The sequence below is a fragment of the Chlorocebus sabaeus genome, chromosome 20, assembly GCF_047675955.1.
Source record: "Chlorocebus sabaeus isolate Y175 chromosome 20, mChlSab1.0.hap1, whole genome shotgun sequence".
Taxonomy (NCBI): Eukaryota; Metazoa; Chordata; class Mammalia; order Primates; family Cercopithecidae; genus Chlorocebus; species Chlorocebus sabaeus.
Window position 1 is genome coordinate 82437531 of NC_132923.1, and position 18194 is coordinate 82455724.

General features: G+C 49.7%; 1 protein-coding gene across 12 annotated transcripts in view; it reads left to right on the forward strand.

The window, feature by feature from the left end:
- SSBP3 (single stranded DNA binding protein 3) overlaps window positions 1-18194 on the forward strand; it is a 180818-nt gene that overhangs the window by 50205 nt on the left and 112419 nt on the right. The gene's annotated exons all lie outside the window — the stretch shown is intronic.

The window sequence follows — 18194 nt, forward strand, 5'->3', positions numbered from 1 at the left end:
TGGACTTTCACCCCTCCCCCGAGCCGCTGGTTTTCTTTTTTCTTGCTTTAATTTGTAAAAACGCAGCCAGAGCAAGCCAACTCCCCGGGATTTGGGCTCATCTGCACGCCACCCTCTCTGAGCTAGTTAAAGGGTTAAAAATTATGGGGAAGTTCAGCCGGCACTTGCAAGATATGGTTGCCGTAGCAACAGGCCTTCTAATCTGGTAGGTGACCTGAGAGACTGGAGAAGATGTAGGGGTTGGTTTGGCATTTCATTATTTCATGAGGCTGCCTCTCCAGCTGGTTTCTCTGCTGAGCTTAAAGCTTGCTGTTCCTGCCACTAGAATTACTGGCACATTCCAAAACAACAGTGTTGATGGCACGAGCACTACGTTAATGGGGTCTGGCCAGGCAGGGTGGGCGGAGGAGAGGGAGCTGGGTTCCAGGAGCCCTCACGTGGGTCTGTGTCCCCCACCACAAAGCGGGAGGTGTGGATAGAGGGATGTGTGCAGGGGTTTGCCCTCCTGCGTACAATAGCCGCCTTCTTGAGACACCACCTCACATAAAGAGGGACTGGCGTTTTAGGAGGACATTAAGATAACTCCTTCAGTTTTCCAAGAAGCCTGCTTAAATTTGGGAGGCAGGGGAGCTGTTTGAATTTGAGGGAGAGGCTGGGCGTAGTGGCTCACAGCTGTAATCCCAGCACTTTGGGAGGCCGAGGCGGGTGGATCACTTGAGGTCAGGAGTTCCAGACCAGCCTGGCCAACATGGTGAAACCCCGTTTCTACTAAAAATACAAAAATTAGTCACGCATGGTGGCACGCGCCTGTACTCCCAGCTACTCGGGAAGTTGAGGCGGGAGAATCGCTTGAACCAGAAGGCAGAGGTTGCAGGGAGCCAAGATTGTGCCACTGTACTCCAGCCTGGGCAAGAGAGTGAGACCCTGTCTCAAAAAATAAATCAGTAAAATAAATTTGGGGAAGATCTCCATTGTAATGTCTGTGGTTGGTGCCCTCCTCTTGTTTTTATCTCCAGATAGATATTGTCCAGAAATTCGGCTTAGTTGAGCACAGTAACCTCATGTCTGCTGTGTGCCCGGCACAGAGAGGAACAGGACAGAGAGTGCCTGGTCTCATTCATTCTCTCATCAGACGTTTGTTGGACGCCGCATGTGGCAGGCACTGCAGAGAAGGGGCAGGTCACACCGTTGTCCTGGCCTGAGAGCCTCCCATTGTGTGAGGGACCTTCAAAGCAAGAGCAGGAGAGGAGGAGGAAGCAACCCAGCCTCACCCTCCCCTTCCTTTTAGAGGGACCTTGTGTCGAGGGCAGCAGGCAGTCTTCTGGCCTTGGAAAGGCATGAGGCATTCATAGTTTTTCATTCACCTTTCTCTTTTCTACCCCTTTGCTCTGGGATGTAATTACTGGGAAATCCACAGCCTGGGTAGATGGCATGTACAGATGATGTGTTCTGAAGTCCACTCCTCCCTAAGGCACCGTGTCTTAACACAGAGTTGTGTGTTACATTAGGTCCAGGTTCACAGGGATCTCCGATTGGGTGGCTTCCTGGGTTTCTTGTTTTTCTGGATTTCTTTCCCCGGGAGAGGTTAGTGTTCCTGGGATTTGTGAGGGGGAGGGTGGGGTGGGCTGGAGAGGAGCTTAGGGTACTTACTAGGACTTCATATGGCTTACTCTCCCTCCCCATCTCGATTGTAAGCTCCTGGAGGAGAGGTCTGTGTGTTAGAGGCCCAGCAGGTCTTTGTGAAAGTTCCTTGCTCCCACGTTAGATGTGAACGCCGAGGACCACACGACAAGAGTGGTAGCGTGTACCTTCCTGGGACTCTGGGATCCGGCAGGCCACCTCCCCACTTCACCCACTGCCTTGTGTCTCTCCTGTAGTTCTTGGGTTTGCTGTTCAGTGGGGTGACCCTCACAACCATTGAGGGTCCCAGCGTTGGCTTACGTTTTGTGGGTTTGGGTGGAAAGACTTGCCTCACTGTAGCATGTCATCGCTGGGCTGTCCACCTGCCCTGCATGTGGCAGGTGCCTGGGAAGGGTCGACCTGGCATGTGATTTTGATGGGTAGGAGTTTGAGGGGCTGGGAGGTGCACTGATGCTGCAGGAAGCGGAGCAGACATGCAGCCTTGTAAGGCTGTAGAGTCTGTAGACAGTAGTATGCACTGGCTCCAGGCTTTAAGGTCAGGTTGAGGATAGTGAAATGGGAGTCCCGTCTTTTGTTGGGCATCCTGATCCAGCATTGGGATGTAGGAGTGCTCTTGCAGAGCCGGGGGAGTGGTCAGCCACTGACAGCCCTGAATCTGGGTCCAGTTTGGTTTCCGGTCCCTGTATGATTTGCGGGAGTCGGTCCCCTCTGTGCAGCAGTCTCCTCATCTGTAGAATGAAGGTGCTGACCTGATCATCTACAGTCCCTCTCAGTCCCTCAGCCCGTGTCTGGATGGAAATGGAAAGAGAGGTCTCAGCAGAGTCTGTGCATTGCTGGGCCTCAGACTGGTTTCTTGGTATGGAAGGTGGCTTTAGGGTTTATCTGGCTTGTGTGAATTTTGCCCCATTCAGTATAGTTTCTCAGGGTTTGCTGAATGCCACTCCCCTTGCCCTGGGCTGCAGCATGGGTAGGATGGCCCTCGAGAGCAGCCTCTGACCCTGCAGCCTCTGACCTCTGACTTCCATGGAGCCTGCAAGAAGGTGGCCAGAATTGGGATCTGACAATGCACCTGGGTCACCTGGATACTTGAAAATACTCCATTCCCCTTCTGGGAGAAATCTTGACTTGGTAGGGCCAGCATAGAGGGTGTACAGGGTATTTCAGAGTGGACACATCTCAGAGGAACAAAGGGAAAAACGTTTAAGGTTGAAACCTCTGGGGATGGCCTGGCCACATGTGTGTAAGTCACAGGGCAGGAGCGGGGCTGTTGAGCTGAAGATTTTCTGGAATCTCTAGGATCTGAAAGCATAGGTGACTTTCCAGTTTACCCTTTCAACTTGGATTTTGGCCCACAGTTTTCCCCTCACAGTGGGCCTGATTTCCACGGAAAGAATGGGTCTGCCCTATTCCAATTAGAGTGTCAGGGCCTTGTTAGATGCAAAATAAATAAAACAAACTTGTGTATCCAGCTCTAAAACTGGCTGGGGCCCTCTGAGAGCTGTCCTCCCTGTGGCACGGGTGTGTGGGGACCCGTCCATGGAGCGCCTGCAGCTGGGGCCCCCATGCAGGTGAGGAAACCAAGGGCCATGCAGGGGATGGGGTGACGGTCTGAGGACACGGCGCTGTCCAGCCGGGCCGCCTCCCCGCTTTACTCACTGCCTCCTGTCTCTCCTGCAGTTCTCGGGTTTGCCATTCAGAATCCATTGAGGGGCCCAGTGTCAGCTTACATTTTGTGGGACTGGGTGGCTTTTGTGCTCTGTAGTGAGGGATCTGGCTTGAGCCCCATGGATTGTGTTGAGGTTCCTCTGTCATTAGTCATCCTGTTTTAGAGTGGGGAAAACATGACAGTTTACTCTCAGATTGAAGTTTCCGAGCAGTTGATTGAGATGGGAGTTCTCAGGTTTTGTGTTGTCTGCGCGTTTCTGTTAGTGGTGATGGCAGTGAGCACAGCTGATCATGCTAGATGCTCACGTGGTCAAACGGTGAGGCGCAGCTTCCTTCCGCTGCACATCCTACAAGGTGAGACTCATGAGATGACGGCCAGCCCACCCTCCGCTTGCCTTGTTTCATTAACATTACCATAGTAAGACCCCAGATGGATGACTTTCTCTTCTGGAGGCTGGGAGGTGAGGGCAGGGGAGGAAGGAGTTTGGAGCTGAGATGAAGCCTCATAGGAAGTGGGGTGACCCAGTGGGAACGGTTTCTGACAGAAGGCTCCCGAGGGGTGTTTTTTGGAGAAGTCCCTTGTAGAAGCCACCTTACCGATCAGTCAAGAAATTTGGATCCATTTTGCCTCTCTGGAGATTGCCACTTAGTAGGATAACAAGGTAATTCCCTGCTAGGTGAAGTAGGACTTGAATCAGTTTACTTCAAGCTTCCTAAGGCACCTTGTGCTGCTTCCGAAGTTTTAGGCTTTTGATCCTTTTATGTACCCTGAGCCCTGTCTAGTCCAAGGCTGTTCAGACTGAAGGGACTGTTTTTTTGTTGTTGTTGTTGTTGTTGTTGTTTGTTTTGTAGAGACAGGGTCTCACTATGTTGCCCAGTTAGGTCTTAAACTCCTGGCTTCAAGGGATCCTCCTGCCTTGACCTCCCAAGTAGCTGGGACTACAGGTGTGCGCCACCAGGCCTGGCCAAGATTGGGGGTCTTCGTGTATTTTGCCTTCCATGCTGTGGGAGCCTGTTGGTTTGCTGGAGTTCACACTGCTTTTTAGCTCACCAGGCGCTCCTTCTGGAGAATAAACATACAGATGTTTGGGTGGGTGGATGGATAGATAGGCAGTATGCTGAGCTGGGCTAGATCGAGTGAGGAGTCCTTCCCAAATGGCATTGGGGATGTTTCTACAGCTGGTGTACAGGCAGCAAGCTGGTCCCGAAACAGGGGCTTCCATAAGGGCCCAGTGAGTTCACTCTGTGGGAGTGTCTGCTGGAGGTTCATCCCTGCTAGCTTGGCCTGTTAAGGAACCCTGTTTTAGGTGAATATCCCAAATGCCAGAGGAATATGAAAAGATGAAGGAAGATTGTTGTTAAAGTTTCATTTGTATTTAGATTATTAAAACATTACTCTTGAGATCTGTGACTTTTAGCCTTTGTGGCCTCAACAATTCATAAGTGACTGGAGTCATTTGTAACCTTCCTGAGCATAACTTGAATTTTGGCCCAGGAGGCAGGGGGGGTCCCGTGAGTCACTGATCTGGTGGGTCAGCCTTTCCAGCACCCCTGGCTCTTCAGGCTCCACCTTTCCGGCACCCCTGGCTCTTCAGGCTCCGCCTTTCCAGCACCCCTGGCTCTTCACGCTCCGCCTTTCCGGCACCCCCGGCTCTTCAGGCTCCACCTTTCTGGCACCCCCGGCTCTTCACGCTCCGCCTTTCAGGCACCCCCGGCTCTTCAGGCTCCGCCTTTCCGGCACCCCCGGCTCTTCAGGCTCCGCTTGTTTCATACATAATCTAATTTCATCCTTCCGGTAACCTTGAGTATCAGGTATAATTGCTGCCATTCTATACCTGAGAGAACCGAGGAAGTTATGTGTTCTATACATGCTCATTTTGAAAAGTAGGAGGAAGGAAGAAAAGAAAGTCACCCACCACCAGGACTAACTTTGTGCTAACTTTTCAAGTGTTTCTTTTCAGTCTGTTTTCCTACTTTTACTTAACTGTTTTCACATCATCTTCTGGTCAGAAAATTCTCCTTATAAAAAATAGCATTTAAGGCTGGGCACGATGGCTCATGCCTGTAATTTGGGAGCACTTTGGGAGGCTGAGGTGGGCAGACTGCTTGAGCTAGGAGTTCAAGACCAGCTTGGGCAACATAGTGAGACCCCATCTCTACAAAAAATACAAAAAGATTAGCTGGGCGTGGTGGCATGTGCCTGTAGTTTCACCTACTCGGGAGGCTGAGGTCGGAGGAATGCTGAGTCCAGGAGGTGGAGTCTATGATCGCACCACTGCACTCCAGCATTGGTGACAGAGTGAGACCCTGTCTCAAAAAAAACCCAAAAAAACAAAAACAAAAACAAAAACAAAAAAAAGCATTTAAGAAGGTGTGCGGGTTCTATTTCTGCATCCAGACTCTTGAGTTTGTTTACATGTTGATATGAATTTTGGATGGTCATGGTGTGGGTTCTACTGCCTGTCCCTGGGCTGCTGCCGCCCCCAGGGCAAGAATGGTTTATTCAGCTCAGCTTCCCAGGCTGAGACATTCAGACTCAAGCAAGGCCTTTGTGTCTAAAGTAGTAGTTGATTGGAGTGCTAATGAATCAATTAGAAAATTACTTGCTGCCGAGCTCCTCAGCCAAACCCGGGTTGTGCACACGTCTTAGAAAACCATCCGAAGGCCATACGCGTATAAATCTCTCTTGGCTGTGGCCCTCGTAAATCGCACCACAGCCTTTCTTGGACCTGTTAATCACTTGAGAAAAACAGGACTACTTCTGCTTTGCAGAGCTGCCTTGTGCTGGGCACAGTTTTCTAGCTTGTACCTCTTGCACGGATGAGAAAGGAGACTAGAGTTCCTAGAAACAGCGCTTGTTCCACACTTTCAAAAAGAAGCATTCAGGGGCTGCTCTTGTGTTTTGTCCCTACAGCAACCCCGTTGGGAGGCACTATTTTTTTTTTTTTTTTGAGACGGAGTCTGGCTCTGTCACCCAGGCTGGAGTGCAGTGGCCGGATCTCTGCTCACCGCAAGCTCCTCCTCCCGGGTTTACGCCATTCTCCTGCCTCAGCCTCCCGAGTAACTGGGACTACAGGCGCCCGCCACCTCGCCCGGCTAGTTTTTTGTACTTTTTAGTAGAGACAGGGTTTCACCGTGTTAGCCAGGATGGTCTCGATCTCCTGACCTCGTGATCCGCCCGTCTCGGCCTCCCAAAGTGCTGGGATTACAGGCTTGAGCCACTGCGCCCGGCCGGGAGGCACTATTATTATTTTGCCCATTTTTATGCATGGCGCAGTCGGGGCTCAGATAGTGTAAGCAACCTGTTCTCAAGTCACTACCTAAAAGGAAGCAGCCGTGGAGCCTTCAGCTTCCCAGATCCTCACACTGTCACTCTGCCGAGATGCCTTTTCACGTGGATGCCCCTACTTAATATATCTTGGTGGGTTTTCATAGTCCCAGGTTGGCGTGGCAGGTGAGGTACAGCCAGTAGAGGTGGAAATGGTAGAGGCATTTCTGGTTAAGTACCCAGGGTCAATTTGGGGCAGAAGGGTTGGAATGACAGCCAACAGCAGAGGCTAAAGGGACCCCAGGTGAGAGATGTACCAGGGGCTCCAGATTGCCAGCAATTTGTGTTATTTATTCCAGGACACCCGCCAGGTATGGTTGAACCTAAAATGGAAATGAGGAGAGGAGAGGAAGGTTAAAAGATGAAATGGCTATGAATCCCAATGGAAGCAGGAGCCATTTCTTTCTGTAAAATAATGATTTGGATTTATTTTTAATTTTTTTTGGCCCATCCACACTGTTTCCTCATTGGGTGCCCATCTCTTGTGACCCCCAGCCATTATTTCGTGAGTGAGACTAAGGTGGCATGCCGAAACCCTTCCCTGCTTCCTGGAAGAGCTAACATGCCTCTTCAAGGCTGAAGCCTGAGGGAGCTCTGTGTTGGTTTCCTCTTTGATTTTGGCTTCATTTGGGAGGAACCAGCAGCCTTTTGTTCCCAGGATGGGGGCCAAATCTGCTTGTTGAGTAACTTCATAGTATGCTCTTCTATCCCCAAGATGGTCAGTGTATCATGCTGTTTTGATATTTCTGCATCTAACCTTAAGGGCATTGGATGCCCGGCAGTTGTTTTGTTTACATAGAAACATATGGGTGCCTACTGTGTGCCAGGCACTGTTGTAGGGGCTGGGAATGCCACAGGGAACAGCAGAGGAATATCCCTGCCTGCCTTGTGGAGCTGACATGCTGGTGGACGATACAGAGACCTGGTTGGGTCTCAAGCTCTGGGTTGGAAGTTGTGACCCTAGTAATTATAATCTCTCCTCCATAGTGGCTCTTTTTGATGTGCCCAACATTATGCTGAGCATTTTTTTATTTGTTATCATGTTCTATCCTCAGAAGAGCTTTGTTCAGACAGGTAATTGTCATCCTGTCTTTGCAGATGAAGCTGCTGAGAACACTGGGTAGGTGCTCACTTGTTTCTTGTAGAATGGGCGAAGAGCAGCAGCTTGCTGGTTATTGAGTTGGGTTTCTAGCCTGCCTCTGCCTCTCAACAAGACACCAGCCTTCCTCTTCCAGGCCTCACTGGCCTAATTTTGTGACTTGCCTTGAGTGTCGGTGAGTGCCAGAGCAAGAAGAGGAGGTGAGATTTAGAGGCCGTTCACTTCCACAGTCCTGTGAACCCACTTCCAAGGCCCTGGCCTTGCTCTTCCAGGCACATTGGGGCCTCCGTCTGAGCTGTGAGTGTGGTGGGGAAGTGAATGGGATGCATCTGCCCCGCTGCCCCATGACCACAGACCCTAAGCTGGTACAGGTGAGGCAGCATGTAGAACCTTGCACTGCATCAGGCTGGAGTGCAGTGGTGTGATCTTGGCTCACTGCAACCTCTGTCTCCCAGGTTCAAGCAACTCTTCTGCCTCAGCCTCCTGAGTAGATGGGACTACAAGCACATGCTGCCACGCCTGGCCTTTTTTTTTTTTTGGTGATAAAATCTTGCTCTGTCACCCAGGCTGGAGTGCAATGGCATGATCTCGGCTCACTGCAGCCTCTGCCTCTTGGGTTCAAGCAGTTCTCCTGTCTCAGCTTCCTGAGTAGATGGGAGTACAGGGGGTAGATGTGCCACCATGCCTGGCTAATTTTTTTGTTTTTGTTTTTTGTATTTTTGTAGAGACAGGGTTTCACAATGTTGGCCAGGCTGGTCTTGAACTCCTGACCTCAAGTGATCCACCCACCTTGGCCTCCCAAAGTGCTGGGATTACAGGTGTGAGCCACCGCGCCAGGCCTAATTTTTTGTATTTTGGTAGAGACAGGGTTTCACTGTATTGCCCAGGCTGGTCTCGAACTCCTGAGCTCAGGCAATCCATGCTGTCTGCCCAGCCATCTCCTTGGCCTTCCAGTATTGAGTCGGCCCCAGCAAGTCCCAGGTATTGGAAATCCAAAACAAACAAAGCCCAAGCCCTGGATGGAAGTAGGCTCATATTCTCGTTGTGGGAGCTTGAAGTGCAGCAGCTATGTGGGTAGCCAGTGCTCTGGGTGTCACCTGTTTGGCAGGCTGTGGGAGGCTGTCCCAGGCAGACCTCAGTCGTGTGAGGGAGAAAGAAGCATGTGACTGGCTGAGGGGCAAGGCAGGAGGATGTCTACTTCCTGTTGTCGCCTGTGTGTCCTCTTGACCCACAGGCTCCTTTTTGAACCTTTTCCTTTTTCTCTCTTCTTTCTGCTCACTCCCTGCTAATTTCCACCCGTCCTCACCCCTCTCCGCTCCCCATGCCTTTGGTTTCCCAATACCTTGTGGGTTACCTCAGACTTTCCTTGGCGGTTCTCAGTTGGCAGACTGAGGGGCAGAGTCCGCCACCCAATAAAGATGACTTTGTGTCGCTGTCTCCAGATGGATATGGGGACTCTGACCTCTCCGGATGGGGTTTGCGGAAGGTCAGGGTTGGTTGCACGGAGTCATATAACCCTGAAGTGGCAACAGTGCACAGAAGGAGGAAAAGGATGGGTGATTGGGTGGCTGAGAGTGTTGACAGCCTTGGAGTGAATGAATTCCAGACGTGTTAGTTTTCTAGACGCAGTAACAAAGTACTACAAACTGGGTGGCTTTAAACAACAGAAACTTAGTCTCAACATTCTGGAGGCTGAAAGTTCATGAGGAAGGTGCCCACAAGGCCATGCCCTCTGGAGGTTGTAGCGGAGCGTCTGCCCCATGCCTTTTTCTTACCTTCCAGTGTGGCTGCAATCATTGGCATTCCTTGACCCCCAGGACTCCAGTCTCTGCCTCTGCCATCACATGGCACCCGTACGTCTCATTTTATATTCCCCTCATTTTATATGGATACCAGTCATTGCAGCAGGACCCACCCTAATCCAGTATCACCTCATTTTCGCTCGATGACACTTGGAAAAGGATGTAGAGTCGGCCTTCCACATCTGCAGGTTCAGTCAGCATTTGCAGATTCAGTGATCAAAAATATTCAGGAAAAACAAGCCAACGAAAAGAATACAGGCCTGGTGTGGTGACTCATGCCTGTAATCCCAGCACTGTGGGGGGCTAAGGTGGGAGGAATGTTTGAGGCTAGTAGTTCAAGACCAACTTGGGCAATATAGCAAGACTCCACCTCTTTAAGAAAATAAAAAAAAGAAGGACAAATTAAAAAACAGCCTAACAACTATTTACCTAGCATTTATATTGTATTAGATATTATAAGTAACCCAGAGATGATTTAAAGTATATGGGAGGGCTGGGCATGGTGGCTCACACCTATAACCCCAGTACTTTGGGAGGCCAAGGTGGGAGGGTTGCTTCAAGTCAGGAGTTCAAGACCAGCTTGGTTAACATAGTGAGACCCCATCTCTACAAAAAAATTAAATAAATTAGCTGGGCGTGGTGGTATATGCCTGTAGTCCCAGCTACTTGGGAGGCTGAGGAAGGAGGATTGCTTGATCCCAGGTCCAAGGCGGTAGTGAGCTGTGATCACTCCACTGCACTCCAGCCTGGACGACAGAGTGCAGTGTCTGAAAAAAATTTAAAAATGTATGTGGGAGGATGTGCATGTACTCTACCATTTTATATAAAGGACTCAAACATCTGAGGATTTTGGTATCCGTGAGGTGGGTTGGGGAATGAGGGCCTAGACCCAATCCCCAAAGGCTACCACAGGAGACTGTATTTCTATTTTTTTTTTAGACGGAATCTTGCTCTGTCCCCAGGCTGGAGTGCAGTGGCGTGATCTCGGCTCACTGCAAGCTCCACCTCCCGGATTCACGCCATTCTCCAACCTCAGCCTCCCGAGTAGCTGGGACTACAGGCGCCCACCACAACGCCCAGCTAATTTTTTTGGTATTTTTAGTAGAGATGGGGTTTCACCGTATTAGCCGGGATGGTCTTGATCTCCTGAAGTTGTGATCTGCCCGCCTCAGCCTCCCAAAGTGCTGGGATTACAGGTGTGAGCCACCGTGCCTGGCCTGTATTTCTAAACAAGAGCCTATTCACAGGTACTGGGGGTAGGACTTGAGCATATCTTTTGGGGGTACACAATTCAACCCCCCGAGTGACAGTGCCAGGCCGCAAATCAAAATCCACGCTCCTGTTACAAGGGGCCTTAAAGATCTTAATCTATCCTGTAACTTTAGTCAGTACAGTAATCTTTTATTTATTTATTTTTTTTGGAGATGGAGTCTTGCTCTGTCACCCAGGCTAGAGGGCAATGGCATGATCTTGGCTCACTGCACCCTCTGCCTCTTGGGTTCAAGCAATTCTTCTGTCTCAGCCTCCCGAGTAGATGGGAGTACAGGCGTGTGCCACCATGCCTGGCTAATTTTTTTTTGTTTTTGTTTTTGTTTTTTTTGTATTTTTGTAGAGATAGGGTTTCACCATGTTGGCCAGGCTGATCTCGAACTCCAGACGTCAAGTAATCCACCCACCTTGGCCTCCCAAAGTGCTGGGATGACAGGCGTGAGCCACCGCGCCTGGCCTCAGTACAGTAATCTTCTGTTAGGAATCTGCTCTGTGTCATGGTCAGGGCATGGTCAGGCACAGAGACTTTGCTTGGCTTTTGGGGTGAGACACTAGCTACTTCTTTGGAAACCAAGGATTTTAAAGGAAATCTTAAAAGGAGATGTGCATGCAAGCACTTCAGAGGGGGCCTTTGAAATGTGGAAGGCTTTTCTTTTCTGCCCTATTAATTTTGAGCCAGCTGGCTCAAGTGAGGATTACTCTTCCTTCTCTCTGAAGGAAGGTGTGGGGAAGGTAGCCGGGACCATGGACTTGGAGGTTCTTCCAGTGCCTTGGTCTTCTCCTTGGATGGGAGGGCTGAGACTTGGGTGGTTTTTAGAGTGCAGCTCTTGGTGTCCTTTGTTCCAGGCTGCCTTGATAGCTAGGAACTGTTTTACTGGAAGGGCAAATACTGCGTAGTGTCAGTAAGGATGTTTTTTACAGGGGCTTCTGTGTTTCTGCTGTGGATAAGCATGAAGAAGCCAAGTGTAAGTTAGTTTCTAATGGCTGGGTTCAGCCCTTTTTCTTCCCTTGCAGAAGTTTCCCATCTGAGCAGAGAGAACTGAGACTGAACCTACTGGCCATGCACGAGAGCTCTTGTGACTTTCTCGTCTCCCTGTGTATCAGGAGAATTTCCGCACAGATGACAGGAGTGGAGTAGAAAGCATTTGTAGCCATTGTATTGGAGGAAACAAGTGTAATGTAAATAGGAAGTCTGGATTATACGTATCCTCAGTGCTGTGAGGAAAAACCACACGCACCAAATGCAGTTTACAGCTGTGTGCACGTGGACTGATGGGCACTGTCTGCCAGCGACGGGATCAAGCGGTGGGAGACCTTGTTTTGTTTTTTAATTTCTTTCTTTCTTTTTAATTTGAGACAGTGTCTTGCTGTGTTGCCTAGGCTGGTCTCAAACTCCTGTGCTGAAGTGATCCTCCTGCTTTGGCCTCCCAAAGCATTGGGATTGCAAGTGTGAACCACCCGGCCTGAGAACCTGTTCTCTGTTGCTATCTCTCATCTCTTTGCTCCTCTCTTCCCACCCAAAAAAAGAGAAAAAAAAAATTGATCGGATGTTTCCCCCAATTCTTTCCTCTCTTTACAAGGCCTTCCCCATACTGACGACACCGAGTGTGTTAAGAGGTGACGGGATTAGCTGCCCCAGCAGTCATCACGGGGAAGCAGAGCTCATCTTTATGCCCCTAAACGAATCACCCACAGAAGAAGTGTCTTGAACATACTCAAATCACCCCATTCTCTATTCCCAAAATGATACGTTTTCAGGGAGTGGCTTGAATCACTCATTCTCAAAAGGGGGCTTCAAGAGCCTACTTTGGGCAGAAGCACAAGTATTTATTATGCTAAGACTGTGTGCAGTGCATAGCTGTGTTTATAAGTAGATTGGTTTTGTGTCTTCTTTCCAGTGGATGTACGGATATACGTTCATTGTGAAGGAAATTAGATAATATATGTAAACAAAACTCTGGTAATTCCACTTTTCAAATATTAATATTGTTCGTATCCTGATTCATGTCTTGGTGTGACTTTTTTTTCCTAAACATGTCTCTGCCCTTACAAGCTCCAGTCCAGTAGGGTAATGTCAGTCCACTGGAGTGACTGAGCCCAGGTGTCTAAACAGAGGCACCTCTTGGCCGTCGTGCCCTGCACCCCCAGGTGCTACCTCAGTTGCCAGGTACTGAGCTTCCCACTATCTCTCCTTTTTCTCCTTCGGGTCTTCTTGGAGCCGTTAGAAGTACAGACTACTCTTCCTCAGTTTCTTGAGTTGCATGTCCTCTTCTAAAATTCTGGAACCTGTGTTAACAAACTTCCCTACTAGTGGCTATCTTAGCCCCTTCTCCTGGTCCAAAGCTTTTTGTGATTGATGTTGCCAAGAACCAATGTCTTTCCTTTGGGGAGAGGGTTGGGGTATAATCCTTACTCCAGATCCTAGAGTTCAGGACTGCTGTGCCAGGGTGATCTTCTGTGTGTCAAGTAGATATGGTCATATGAAGCCATGGTTTGTAACCTTTATGGGGCCATAGATCCCTGGGAGACTGGAATTCATTGCCCTCCCCTCTAAACACTGCACATTCACATGTATAATTGTGAATGTGCGCCATAAGGCCAGGGGTTGGGGTTTGCAGACGCTCTGAAGTCCATCCCTGATCCCCTTCAGAGGCAGACCTGCTCCCCTGCCACTGGGTGACCTGGACAGCTGGCATGGCCTCTTAGTGTCCGTTTTACCTTTGGTAGGATAGCTGCAATGATAGTTACCCCATGATTTGATTATAGCAGCAGTTCATGTCTACTGAGTTCTGATGTTTTTCACCCAGTTCCCACCCTGGCCCCGTGAGAGGAAGCTACTACCATCCCTATTCACAGATGAGCAAAGTGAAGTTCAGAGAGATGAAGTGACTTGCCCAGGGTCATACAGTTAGAGCCAAGATGGGGACCCAGGCAGGGTGGCTTCAGAACACATGCCAAACCCCTGACACGCAGCAAGGAATGTATCACGTGTCCGATACATAAATGGTAGTAGCAGTATGAAAAGCAGCAGAGGGTTAGGGCACAGCCTCCCCTCTCCCGCAGGCCCCCACCTGTCCTAAGTATCCCCCTGGTACAGGATCCGGGCTATGGAGCTCGCAGGCGGGTGGAGGCGAGCGCAGATCCGCCAATCCTGGGAAATGTGTAAAATCCTGTTCCTGAAAACCGGCCGGGTTCTCAAAGTGTCCCGGCTGGCGTGTTTTGCTAGTCACGAAACATGATCCATACGCTGTATTTTAGGACTCCCCATCTGTCGGCATCGGGGAGCGTTTTCCCTTGAGGAAGCTCAAAGCATGTCAGCTCACCGGGAGGGGCGGTGGCAGAAGGGTCTGTGATAGCAGAGTGGATCCAGGAGGCTGGGGTGTGGGAGACTCAGGGAAGGGTCCTGCCCAGTGTGTGCCAGGTCCTTTCCCCATGACTTCACTTAATTTTTACACAAATCCCCACGTTTTACTTAAGAATACTGAGGCTGAGGGAGGTTAGCTGCTTTCTTGTCCAGAGTTTCAAGGCTGCTAAGAGGCTGAGCAGCAGAGATTGAACTTAGGTTTTTAGATTGTCCAGTGTTCTCTGCCTTCCCTCAGTCTGTCCCTTTTGTTCCTGGGCTTTACCACAGTAGGCGGTGAAGGACAGGGTGTGGGAGGCCTTGCCTGGGAATGGGAGGGGTGGGGAGGGAAGGCATAAATGTCTGGCTCTCAGGCCCACTTTGCTGGGAGCCAACACCTGCCCAGGCCCCACCCACTGCTCTGGTCACTGCTGGTGGTAGAGGAAGAGCTAAGAGGGCTATTGATCCACCCATCTCCTCCCAGGGAGGGAGGGCTGCACATTCAGGGCTTTCTTTTTAAAAATGCATTAACCTGACCGTAAGAAGGCCCTGGTTTAAAAAGCAAAAATAAGAAGTGAAACAAGTGGGTGTGGGGGCAGGAGTGGAGCAAACCCTTTGGAAAATGGAAAGGGCATTTGAGGAGGGACCTTCATGAAGTACCTTCCAGTTCCAGACCTGGATGCCTGGATTCTGCAGCCTGGGCTGCGCTGCTTTCCTGTGCCTTGGGCCATCAGTATCTCTCCTGGTGCTCTCCGCAGGGAGCCTTTGCCCAGATCCGGACATTCCAGGAAATCCCTCTGCGCGTGGCCTTACACAGTGTGGTGCCAGTCCGCATTTTGAAAGCCTGCCTTCGTAGCCCTCACTTGGACAACTTTGCCCTCCAGCCGCCTCCCTCTTTGCCCTCCAGCCACACTGGGCTTCTTTTGGTTTCTCAGAAGTGCCAGGTACTGGCCTTTGCACATGCTGTTCCTTCTGCCTGGAAGGTGCAGAGAAGCACCCCCTCTCTCCCCTGCTCTCCAGGTTAGTATCTGCTCATTTTTCAGACCTCAGCTAGAGGGTACTTCTTGGGGACCCTGTCCTGCCTTTTGGCTGGGTCAGGCCTCCTGTCGTGCACTCCCTTGGCTCCCAGGACTTCTCTTTTATACCTCCTCCACAAGCGTAATAAAGGAATTAGCTTATATTTTACAGCAGGTAGCAGTTAAGCTCTGGGAAGGTAGGACTGGGCTATCCTTTCTACTGCCCTGTTCACTTTTGCCCTTGGTCACCATTGGCTAAATATCGCTTGCCCAGCATAGCACTTACTACCATGGGAGCTCAGTAAATCCTTGTGGAATGAGTGGATGGCAGGTCAGCATCTATTCTGTCTGACTCATGGATGCAGTTTGGGTGAGGACAAGGAAATAAACATTATAATCATAAATCCCTGTAATTTCTTAAGGTTTCTCAGGTATGGGCTCACTGTGAGGTCAGGATATGGTTTCAGAGTGGAGCCCCCAGCACATTAAAGGGAAGATGTCTGCCAGCAGTCCAGCAGGCCAGGGTGCTTAGCAGCATCCCAGAACAGGCAGGGACCTTGGAAGATCTCCGCCAACATGTTCCCTTGGTAGGTGGAGAGACGTGGAGCCTGGAGAACAGAAAGCACTTTGCCAAGACCACACAACAGTAGAGCCTTGGGAGACCTCTCCTTGAGCCTCAGTTTAATCGTGAAAAGAGAGTTAATCCAGCACCAGGTGCCAGTCGACTTACTCTGCAGACATTGTTTCACTGGCCTGGAGAGCGACTCAGTTTGGCAGCACCGATTTACAGAGGAGGGAATGGAGGCTTCAGGAACTTGAGTTGCTTGTCTCAAAACACAGCAGAGGTGGGAATGAAATTCAGATGTTCCTGATTCTGTAGCCTGGTTCTTTCCATTGCCCTGCTTTCCAGCGGGGTGGTGTGGAATGACAGCCTTGTTTCTTGGACTGGCTCTGGTAAGGACCTTCTTCCTCCTCTTAGCCAGTGGGGCTATATCTACTTGTAGGAGCCTGCAGCCCTCTGGGCTGGTATGGGAGTGTCCTGGGTGTTCATGGAGTCCACCTTTTCTCCCCAACCTCATTTTACCTCGTTTCTGTCTCCTGCCTCTCCATCTCTGAAAGAACCTCAGAAATTCCTTTGTCCCTTATCAGTTATTTCCCTGGGAAGCCACTGAGGATCCTGAAAAGGAACCTAGGGTGATGAAGCAAAATCTGCACCATTCCCAGAGTAACTTTCCATCATGTGTGGCTAAAAATAAAGTGTGTACTCATTTCTCCTTGCTGTGCATGGACTTGTTTTTGGAGTTTCCCGGGAGCTGCTTGCCCCTTTGTCCCTCCCTCCCTCCCTGCCACCCCTGGGCAGGCATATTCCCCCAACTCGGGGAGATGGCTGGGCTGATGCTGCTCACATCTCTGGAGAGCAGAACCCCTGAGCCTCTACGAGGAAGCACCTCTGGTTCTCAGTGGCAGCAAACACCACATTGGTGGGTTGGCACTTTGGCATAGGCCGGGATACCGACTCCCTTTGCAAATACTACTGCAGCCAAAAAGAGACAAGCTACCTTTAGAGGACTTTCTTTGTGCAGGCTGTTTCTTTTTGATATCTGGAATGCACAGAGGCAAGAGAGATAAAATTAATTTGTTCAATTAATTTTGTAAATATTGACTGAACAGAAGTTTTATGCCAAGTCACATGTCAGGGACCTGAGAGCTTACCAAAAAGCAAATGCCTTCCTTGAAGGCGCTTATCCTCTAGGTGGGGGAAGAAAGGTTGTAAGTGTTAAGAAAGAAGTAGAGCCAGAGGCATGGGGTCCTGCCCCTACCCCACCCTCCCTTCCAGAATTAGTATATGATGCTGAAGTATATGTTTGATCTTTCCCCCTTTACCCTTTTGTTCTTTTTCTTTCTTTTCTTTCTTTCTTTGATGGAGTTTTGCTCTTTTGCCCACGCTGGAGTGAAGCGGCATGATCTCAGCCTACTGCAACCTCTGCCCCTTTGGTTCAAGTGATTCTCCTACCCTCAGCCTCCCAACTAGCTGGGATTACAGGTGCCCACCAACATGCCTGGCTAAATTTTGAATTTTTAGTAGAGATGGAGTTTTGCCATGTTGGCCAGGCTGGTCTGACCTCGGGTGAACTACCTGCCTTGGCCTCCCAAAGTGTTGGGATTACAGGTGTGAGCTGCCATGCCCAGCTGATCTTTCCCCTTTCTTAAGGCACTAGAGATTCCCCTCTCCCGCAATGATGTTGTTTTTTTTTTTTTTTTAGTGCTTACTATGTGCTAGGGCTAGGCTAGTATTTTACTTGCATTTATTTCATGAACTCCACAAGAGCCTGTGAGGTAATTACTACTATCATTCCTGTTTTCTGGTTGATGAAACTGAGGCCCAAGGCCCCATAGCTAAAATGTTGCAGTCCGGATTCAAATCTAAGCAGATTAATTTCAGAGCTCAGGCTTCTAACCATTAGCTGTAGACATATCCACACTGAGAATGTGTGTCTGCCAAGAATCTGCTATCTGTCCAGCATCAATTATCCTCAATAGGTGCTTTCTCTTTGAAAATCTTCACTATGCTTTCCATTTAATCTTTAACATTCCTAGTAACCCATGGGATAAGACCCCCTCTTCCCCATTTCCTATTCTTTTTCTTTTTTTTTCTGTTACAGATTGCACCAAATGGTGATAGGTGAAGGGTCTCTGGAGAGGGCAGGATACTTTGGAGGCTGGAATTGAACCATGTTGTCTTAATCCAGAGCCTGTGGGAGAGAGAAGGCCCATGAAAGCACTCTGCAAACTGTAAAGTGCTGCATGAAATAAAAGGCATGTGAGAAAAGGTGTGTGTTTAGAAGACTAGCTTTAACTTGGACCTCGTGCATCCTATTTGGGGATTTCTTGCACCGTCGTCATGATCTGGTTTCAGGTACCTGTGAAAAATTATGGTAATTAAAATGTAATTTAGAATACCCTGTTGGCTCACAGCAGCTGGTCCAGATGTAGGAGGCTGGGGCTGTTTGTGCTGGAACAAGCTAAGGCTTGT